Source organism: Bison bison, unplaced genomic scaffold, assembly GCF_000754665.1.
Source record: "Bison bison bison isolate TAMUID 2011002044 unplaced genomic scaffold, Bison_UMD1.0 scf7180017864226, whole genome shotgun sequence".
NCBI classification, from domain to species: domain Eukaryota; kingdom Metazoa; phylum Chordata; class Mammalia; order Artiodactyla; family Bovidae; genus Bison; species Bison bison.
Window position 1 is genome coordinate 414921 of NW_011494798.1, and position 10517 is coordinate 425437.

Sequence of the window (10517 nt, forward strand, 5' to 3'; positions counted from 1 at the left end):
AAAGAATATTTTTCTAATCCAAAAGAAATGTATCAATCTGTATTCTAACTATATGTCTGCTTTATACTTCTAGCTCTAAGCAAAAATAAAAAAATAAAATAAAAATGGCACCTTAACACAGCCCTAGTTGCTGATGTACAGAGAGGCCTGGTGTGCTGCGATTCATGGGGTCACAGAGTCAGATACGACTGAGTGACTGAACTGAACTGAACTGAGGGGTTCTGTCACACCCTTGGAAGGAATAAAGGACCTCTTAGATGTCTTCTAAAGCAAGTATGGATTCTTAGCATTAGCCTGGGGCAGTAGACCACAGGCGAGATGTGGATTTTAAATGGGATAAGAGATAAACCTCATTTCTCAAGTTTCAGCCTGAAGATCTGGAGAGGTGGTGAGTATCTGGTGCTGGCAGATGATGAGCAAATGAAACTGAGGAACAGAGGTATGAGACAGTCATGCTTGAGATGGTTTGACTGAGCACTGAAACAATTGACCACTTATAGATAAGTAACACAAAAAGGTAGTTTTTCTTTTTCTTTAAGAAAGGTAACACTATTTTTTAAAGAAAATCAGTGGCATTTACAACTCTAATTGAATTAACAAAATCCAGTAAAGGAGAGAGAGGAAAACAAAATATTGAAACTCCCCGTTTAAAAGGGGATTTAAAAATTTATATTTTATAGACTTTGACATTTATTTTTTTTAATTTTATTTAACTTTACAATATTGTATTGGTTTTGCCATATATCAAAATGAATCTGCCACAGGTATACATGTGTTCCCCATCCTGAACCCTCTATAAAGTGTCTTTGAACAAGCTATGCAATTAGAGTTTGGATGTCTGAGAACACACACACACACACAGAAATTTAAAAATTACAGAAGAGAAAGAAAATATTAATAAAGAGAATATGATACAAAGTGATAGAAACATGAATGAAAATTATGATAGTACATATGAAAGTATCAAATTATTAAGTAAAAGATTGTCAGATTGTGTTAAGTTAAATCCAGTGTTATATTTCCTGCATGAACCAGTTAAATGAACTTGAAGCTGTTAAATAAAGTTGAAACCTTAAGGAAAATTTTAAATAGTCAAAGATATGTGAAATAATTAAGAAACATTAATATCTGTTAAAATAGATATGAAGTATTTTTACTGTTAAAAGGTAAAATTCCTAATGAGACTCAAGACTCATGATCATGTCCATGTTCCTAGAGGAGATCCTAAACAAGGACAAATCAAAGGTCATCTGAAATATGAGAAAAAATTGACATTTGTTCTGGTAGAAGATTTTGAGCATATTTTTAATTTACTAGTGGTCAAAGAGCCAAAATGGATCCTATTTTCAGTTTACTGCAGAACAAGGTGAATGACATCATTGAAGTTTTAAAACATATATGTAATAAAGTTGATAGGTTGATGGAAATAAGCTTTTTCCTATAAATAGGAAATTTTTAAAAATATATTTTCTATTGTTCATGGGAAACTTACAAAACTAGATTACATACTAAAGCATAAGAAAACCACAGTAAAATCCATAAAGCAGTTATGATAAAGGCCACTGTTTCTGACCAAATAGCAAAACTAGAAAACTGAAATAAATTTAACAGTATGAAAAGTTTTACAAATTAACACTCCCTTAAATGATTATTAGCTCAAAGACTAAGTTTTAATGGCACATTCAGTTCAGTTCAGTTCAGTTCAGTTCAGTCGCTCAGTCGTGTCTGACTCTTTGCGACCCCATGAATCACAGCACGCCAGGCCTCCCTGTCCATGGCACAGTAATAACAAGGAAATACCACACCTCAAAGCTTCACATAGAAAGCAAATTACAATCTTAATTTTATTCCTAAAATAGAAAAATAAGGGGAGGGTTTCAGTTCTTCCATATTTTCAACTGTTTTCACTGAGCATGCACTACAGTGCATATTTTAATTAAAAGGTAAGATTTTTATGTTTGAAACCATTTAATTTTTTAAAATGATTCAATGATCTAGAAAAAATAGTATAAAAGCAAAAGGAAGGAAAGTTTATTAAAATGTTTATCTAAAACCCACACAAATTAATTACAAAAGAAATATAACTTTAATAAAAAATAGTATATGGATAAGCATTGTGAATACATGATTTACAAAAGAGAAAAGGCAAATAACTAATATATGTGAGATCCTGTTTTAACTTACCACAAATTAAGAAAATGCAAATTATGCCAGTAATGATATGCCATGCATTTTCTTAAAAGGCATAATACTACATACTCAATGATGGCAAGACTGTGATGACTTGGGTTGTCTAATACAATACAGATATGATTGTGAATCATACCACTTTAAATATTCTGAAAAGCAGTTTGGTAATATACAGCAAGAGGTTTCAACATGATTTTATCCATTTACAGACTAATTCTACTTCTGGGAATCCATTATAAAGCAATGTTCTGAACTATGGATACATATATTTGCCAAAGTTTTTATCAACATGCTCAACAATTGAGAAATTAAGATATGTTATCTTCATGTGATGGCATAGTATGCAGAAGTTAAAATAATATTTGCCAAGATATTTTAATGACATGGGAAAAAGAAAATGATGTAATGTGAAAAAGGGTCACAAACTATATTTATAATTATTGTATTTTAAAAGTTCTTTCAACATGTACATAGTATTTAAGGAAATAACATGATAATTATTTTTTTTAAACACGTAAATTTTCACTTGAAAATTAAATACTGTTAAGATCCTGCCATTGGGGCTTCCCCAGTCGCTCAGAGGTAAAGAATCCACCTGCAACGCAGGAGATGCAGGAGACACGCGTTTGATCCTTAGATTGGGTAGATACATTTAAGGAGGGCATGGCAGCTCACTCCAGTATTCTTGCCTGGAGAATCCCATGGACAGAGGAGCTTGGCAGACTACAGTCCACAGGGTCACAAAGAGTTGGACACAACTGAAGTGACTTAGCACACACGCGTGCAAGACACTGCCATTATACCACCTTTCGGTGGTTCGGGTTTAACTCAACCGCCCCATGAAGTGTGAACGGAAAAAAATCACCTACCACTGGTGGCCCTGGAGTATTAACCAGGTAGTAGCCCAACCTGGAGAAGGCATGTTGGTGGCAGTGATAATTACCAAGAGACTTTCCCATGGTAAAGATTAATTTTGGAGAGAGAGGTTGGTGGGTGTGTGTGTGCACTCAGTCGCTCAGTCATGTATGACTCTGGTGGACTGACCCTTTTCTCACAGATGCATTCTTGAAATGCACATCAAATCATGCACAAGTCTGAAACACTTCAATTGCTTCCTTATTCTTGGACTAGAGACAAAATTCCCTTATTTACAAGTTGACCATATATTCCAATCAGTCTTACATAGTCTCATTTTATATAACTTTCCTGGTAAAATTATTGCTAATGATTCTTTCTATTCTCAAATGGATCCTGTCTGGGCAATAAATTATATGTCACCCTATTTCCGTGGTTTAAGATGTTTAGGCTGTTTGACCTCACTGTGAGTCCCTAAATTCAGTTCCAGTTCTGTTTTTTCTTTGCTGCAGCTGCTCTGGCCTCCCTTTAAGTGAAAAGTGAAAGTGAAGTCGCTCAGTGGTGTCCGACTCTTTGCGACCCCATGGACTGTAGCCTACCAGGCTCCTCCCTCCATGGGATTCTCCAGGCAAGAGTATTGGAGTGGGTTGCCATTTCCTTCTCCAGGGGATCTTCCTGACCCAGGGATCAAACCCAGGTCTCCCGCATTCCAGGCAGACACTTTAACCTCTGAGCCACCAGGGGCCTCCCTTAAGACTCTCTTATTTATTTATTTGACTATCTGCATAGTTCTTCCCTGGTGGCTCAGGTGGTAAAGAATCCACCTGCAATATAGGAGACCTGGATTCGATCCCTGGGTTGGGAAAATCCCATGGAAGAGGGCATGGCAACCCACTCCAGTATTCTTGCCTGGAGAATCCCCATGGACAGAGGAGCCTAGTGGGCTACAGTCTGTGGGGTCACAAAGTGTCAGACATGACTGAGCGACTAAGCGCAGCACATAGAGATTGTACTTCTTGGTGGCAGGGAGGTGACACTGTGTGTTGCTGTTGTGGGTGATAGAGAAATTGAGCACAAAGAAATGAGCAAAAAAGAATTCTTTTTCATTATGATCACTGATTGACTTTGGAAAGAAAAATATTCTGTTTGAGTTTGGAGCAGGAGAGGCAGGACTGCAATACAAAGCATGTGTTATCCAAATACAGGTGTGAATATTTGTACAGTATCATCAATGGTTCAGGTTGTGGATATGTTAACGGGAACATGAAGGAATAAGTTATAGCAAGTGGGTGTGCGTGCTCAGTCACCTCTGACTCTTTGCAACCCCATGGACTGTAACCCGACAGGCTCCCCCGTCTATGGGATTTTCCAGACAAGAATACTGGAGTGGGTTGCCATTTCCTGGCAAATGAGGCATCAGTAATTCAGTTTGTAGAGAGAAGCGAGAAGAAAGGAAAGAAGAAGCCAGACTTGTGGGTCCAGAAAAACTGCCCTATCTAAGGGACTGGCCCTAATAACAGCAGTAGGATGATCAGTTGCACAGAGCACACTGAGTAGGTGTTTCAGACCTAGTTCAAGTTTTCATGAATGTAGGTGAGATCGGTGACCATGGAAGAGCACTGACGTACAGGAACACTTGCAGAGGCAGGAATCTATACTCAGAGTTGCACTCATGGTGATGGTGGAACTCAATCTACTCACAAGAAGAGAAACAGGACACAGAATCCAGCCAGCCAGGGAAGAAGGCTAACAAAACTAGAAGCAGTCTGGATTCAAGACGTTTTCATTCCTTAAGGGGAATGAGCTTGTCAATCAGAGCACAAGACAGAAACTGTGCCCTGGTTCACAGGGGTATGAAGAGACATCATCCAGAATCCTGAGACCCAGGGAGAGAGTCAGTAACTAGAAGTCACCATTAAAGACAACAAGGTCTGATGTTAAGATATGTTAGATATGAAATGTGAGGCTTCTGACATCCATCCTTGAAGCCCCAGTCTGGAATACAGCTGGGCACACAGATAGAACAAGTTTAAAGATCCTACTGAGGGGATCTAGCTGTGCGAAAGGAAAGGATACAGTGCAAGGCGGTGGGTGGGGAGGGTTGGGGGAAAGTTGGGGAGAGGGGAGGGGTGGGGGGCAATGAAGAGGGAGTAGGAAACAGACCTAGGAAGCTCATAGATAAGGGACAGCTCATAACAGAGACCACCTGCACCCGAAACTAAAAGCATAGACCCTAGAGATTAAGTAATAGAACTACTTTTTTTTTTAACTTTTGATCCTGTGTTTCTTTGCTTTATTATTTAAAGAATTCCCTGACATGAATGCAAAACAGAGAAGCCTGATCTTTTCCCCAGTATTGTTGTAATCATTGTTAAGTACAAAATTAGGAGATAGGATAGAATAAACAATGTGTTTTAAACAGATGTTTTTTGCTACTCTGCCTGGGAACAGCTGATATATATGAAGGTCTAGTCTAAGGCCCAGTTCAAAAATAATATTTTAGTTGGACCAAATTCACTTGTGATTTACACCTAATATTATCCTTAACTCTGACTAAAGGCCAAGTTTTAGCAACAAAAAGAAAACTAGTGTAATTTCCTGGTTATGAGTAACCTTGAAAAGCTGAGAAGGAGACCAATTTGGGATCCAAGGGAGTTTTCCCATCTTGTCATCAGGAGTCTGTAGATGGATAGACTGTGGTTCTGACTCTTAAAGTCTACAAAGTTTCCCATGTACATTGCTAATCCATTTATGATAAGTAACAGAACTAAAAGAATGAATCATTTCTCCCCTCATAAATCTTCTGTGTATTTTCAATAATGCTCAGGAGAAGTTGAGCATGCTAGATTTTGAAAATATTTACAAATTCATGGTTTTTCTTATGAGTCTCCAATTTTGATTATTCCTTGAGGTTTTATATAGCCTCATAAAGTTCTTGACTCTGTTATCCTTGCTTTACAGGTTACAGGTCTTCTTTGGCTTTGTCTCTGAATGCTTCTCCTAACATTAGGACTTGCTCTTGAGAGCTTCTGCAACCACCGTTTACATTAAAGTTTCACACTCAACTCCAGTAAGTGAAGTTACTCACTGGATAAATTCTTGTGTAGGAAAAATCTTAATTTTTATTGAACTAATCCTAATTCAGGAAGCGAACATGAATTTTAATTACTTGTATAAGAAATAAGAAATGAGAAAATAAACTTTGAAAATAAAACCCCCAAACCAAAAACAAATGTCAATTATTATTAGCTCAGTGTAGATTATTTTTGTACCAGTCACTGTTTGGGTTAACTATTTACTCTGCTTGATCAATCGCTGGTTGTGTCTGACTCTCTGAGGCCCCATGGACTGTAGCCCACCAGGATCCTCTGTCCATGAAAGTTTCCAGGCAAGAATACTAGAGTGAGTAGCCATATTCTACTTCAGGGCATCTTCCTGATCCAGGGATTGAACCCACCTCTCTTGCATCTCCTTCACTGGCAGGCGAATTCTTTACCACTAGTGCCACCTGAGAAGCCTGAATTAGCTATCCTACAGCTCAATTATTTTATATGAATATTTCAGAATTAAATATATTGAATTATATCTCTACTTTACCTTCAAATTAATGAACTATATGATTCTCCCCTTAGGAAAAAGGGTCCACCTGAAACCCTTTATTTTCAGTTCAGTTCAGTCACTCAGTCATGTCCGACTCTCTGCGACCCCATGAACCGCAGCACGCCAGGCCTCCCCATCACCAATTCCCAGAGTTCACCCAAACCCATGTCCATCGAGTAGGTGATGCCATCCAGCCATCTCATCCTCTGCCGTGGGCTTCTCCTCCTGACCACAATCTTTCCCAGCATCAGGGTCTTTCCCAGTGAGTCAGCTCTTTGCATCAGATGGCCAAAGTATTGGAGTTTCAGCTTCAGCATCAATCCTTTCAATGAACACCCAGGACTGATCTCCTTCAGGATGGACTTGTTGGATCTCCTTGCAGTCCAAGGGACTCTCAAGAGTCTTCTCCAACACCACAGTTCAAAAGCATCAATTCTTCGGTGCTCAGCCTTCTTCACAGTCCAACTCTCACATCCATACATGACTACTGGAAAACCATAGCCTTGACTAGATGGGCCTTTGTTGGCAAAGTAATGTCTCTGTTTTTTAATATGCTGTCTAGGTCGGTCTAACTTTCCCTCCAAGGAGTAAGCATCTTTTAATTTCATGGCTTCAGTCACCATCTGCAGTGATTTAGGAGCCCCCAAAAATAAAGTCAGCCACTGTTTCCCCATCTATTTGCCATGAAGTGATGGGACCGGATGCCATGATCTTCATTTTCTGAATGTTGAGCTTTAAGCCAACCTTTTCACTCTCCTCTTTCACTTTCATCAAGAGGCTCTTTAGTTCTTCTTCACTTTCTGCCATAAGGGTAGTGTCACCCTTTATTTAGTCACATGTATTTGAAGAAAATATCTCTTAGAGGGAGAATTCCTAATGTTGCCTGATTGGCTTTTGTATAGAAGAAATGTGGCTTTCCCCAAGTGCTGGCAGAGAGCACTGTCAGCAGACAGTGTCAAGAAGAAAGTCAATTGAAGGGAAAGAGAGAGAGAGGGGAGAGAATCCAAGAAAAAGGTTAAAGGAGACTGATACAGGGAAAATTTCAATACTCAAATAACGCAATGATAATATCATTAATGGATTTGCATTAGTAGAACATGAACTAATTTTTGTCTGTCATACAGAGTGAAGTAAATCAGAAAGAGAAAAAACAAATATCATTTAACTCATATATGTAGAATCTACAAAAATGATACAGATGAATGTATTCACAGGGCAGGAATAGAGACGCAGATGTAGACAAAAGACATGTGGACACAGAGGGGAAGGTGAGGATGGAACACACTAGGAGATTAGGATGGACATACACCACTGGGCTTCCCAGGAGGCACAGTGGTGAAGAACCCACCTGCCAGCGCAGGAGATGCAAGTGATGTGGGTTCAATATCTGGGTTAAGAAGATCCCCTGGAGGAGGAAATGGCAACCCACTCCAGTATTCTTGCCTGGAAAGTTCCATAGACAGAGAGGCCTGGCGGGCTACATTTCACAGGGTCACAAAAAGTTGGACGTGACCGAGCGCACACACTACCCTGTGTAAAGGAGATAACTAGTGGGGACCTGCTGTACAGCACAGGGAGTTCAGCTCCTATGGTGACCTAGATGGGTGGGATGAGGAGGAGTGAGAAGGAAGTCTAAGAGAGGAGATATGTGTATACATATAGCTAATTCACTTCATCATACAGCAGAAACTAACACAACATTGTAAAACAATTATATTCCAATTTTACAAATGTAGAACAGGTTTTTTAATTTTTTTAACAAAATGTAGTGTTGGTCTTATCTATTTCATTAGGGTTTTTGTTTGTTTTTAAGAATTTAATCATTTGGTCATTCATGTGTGAGGATGGTTTTAAAAGTAAATAAACATTTATCTGTCAACCATTTATTTCCCCAGAGTCATTTATTCCTATAGCCCCTGAGTTGCATTGTTTAAAAAGCCAACTTAGTTTTCTCAATAGAATCCACAGAAAAACAACATGAATTGATTAATTTGACAAATCTAAACAGCTATGGGGACTTCCCAGGTGGTGCTAGTGGTAAAGAACACACTTGTCCACACAGGAGACATGAGATGCAGGTTCGATCCCTGGGTTGGGAAGATCCCCTGGAGCAGGGCATGGCAACCCACTCTAGTATTCTTGCCTGGAGATTCCCATGGACAGAGAAGCCTGTCAGGCTACAGGACACAACTGAAGCTACAGCATGCATGCACACAAACAACTATGATAAGCTTGATTGTTCTGATTGTCTATTAGGGAATTTTGAGGTAATATTGGTGTCCTATTCATCATGTCTGCTTTTTGGACACTGGTCTCATTACTCTTACAGATTTTGTTGAATATAATGACAATCAATTCTATAAAAGACCCAAGAAGAACAGTCTTCCTTTACCCCATTTTGTAAAGTTGGTACAGTTACAAACATTGTAAATGTTTGTCCTTAATATTTTATTTCTAAACCCCTGTACAACTAAGCTTATGCAGACATTTTAGTTCTAAATTAATTGCAAATATTGTCAATACTTCATAACTTATTTATATTTTTGAAAGCTGGCAAGAACTACTTGTCAAATAAGTAACTGTCCTTTGACCAACAGTTTGTCTAGGGGCAACCGGTATGCTGTAACCCTGCTGTTGCTTATATCGGTGTTCACAGGAAAAATCCCAGTTGGGAGATGTTGCTTCCAAATTGTAGAGATTTAGGATTATTAATGTGCAGAGTTCTAAAGATGTTTTTTTGGAATACATTAGCAGGCAAGGGTCTCATACTTTATCTAAAACATATCAAAACGATCTCATTTTCTGGCATCACAAAAGACCCAGCTATCTACAATAGTTTTCCAGTTATACCCAATCCAGCAAAGTACAATCAGAAAAAGCACTGAACTTGGAGTCAAAAGAACTTGGCTGAAGTCCCAGCTTCAAACTTATTAGCATATTTAATCTATGACAAGTTAATTTACCTTTTTAAACCTTAGAATATTAGAGTGTAAATGTAGGATAACAATACTTTCCTTAAAGGGGAATTTTCAACACGTTCCTGGTATAGGCTTATCATGCATTAGATACTCAATATGTGGTAGTTAAATCTTAGTCTTATGCCAAATTGATATGGAAATAACCAATAAGATTGACATTACACAATCTCATTTTTTGTGTAGTATGATTCTTTACTTTGAGTCATCTGGAATATTAAGTTTAATAAATATAAACATACTCCAAGTTGTTTTGATTTCAAAATTAACATTTATTCCTGTTTGGTTTGGAAAATTAAGGATAGTGAACATTTGTTTGATCTTTATCTAAACCCATGGGTTTTGGATAGATGACTAAGTATCTCTATTGTTTTAAACCTTTCCATTACCTTTTCCAGAATTCCAGAAGCTTTTAAATAATTTCTTTTTCTTACATCTGTGGTATCAATAGAAAAAAAAAAGGACTATAATTATTAATAAGATAGTTATTTGACATTATAAAGTGGGAATCATGACGGCCTCAGGGCAATTTTATTTACTGAGACTAAAAAGAAGGAATACCCATTTTCAAAGAAGTCCTTAGATCCAGGCCTGCCTAAAATGCAAATGGGAAAATGTTAATGACTTTAATGTGTATCCAAATATTTAAGTTTTCCTCTTCACACATTTCCCCCATTCCCTTCGTTTCAAAAACTGCAGTATTATTCCTCCGTACTAAAAGAAATGAACAATTGTAAGGAAGCCAATAATCAACTAGCCTTATTATTCTCTGCCCTTCTCCTTCTTGTTAATATCATATTTCTTCTAATTTTACAAAAATAAATACACAGAACTTTCTATACTGTACTGACTTTTATGGCATATGTTTATATTATCTTTATTTACATTATATCCATT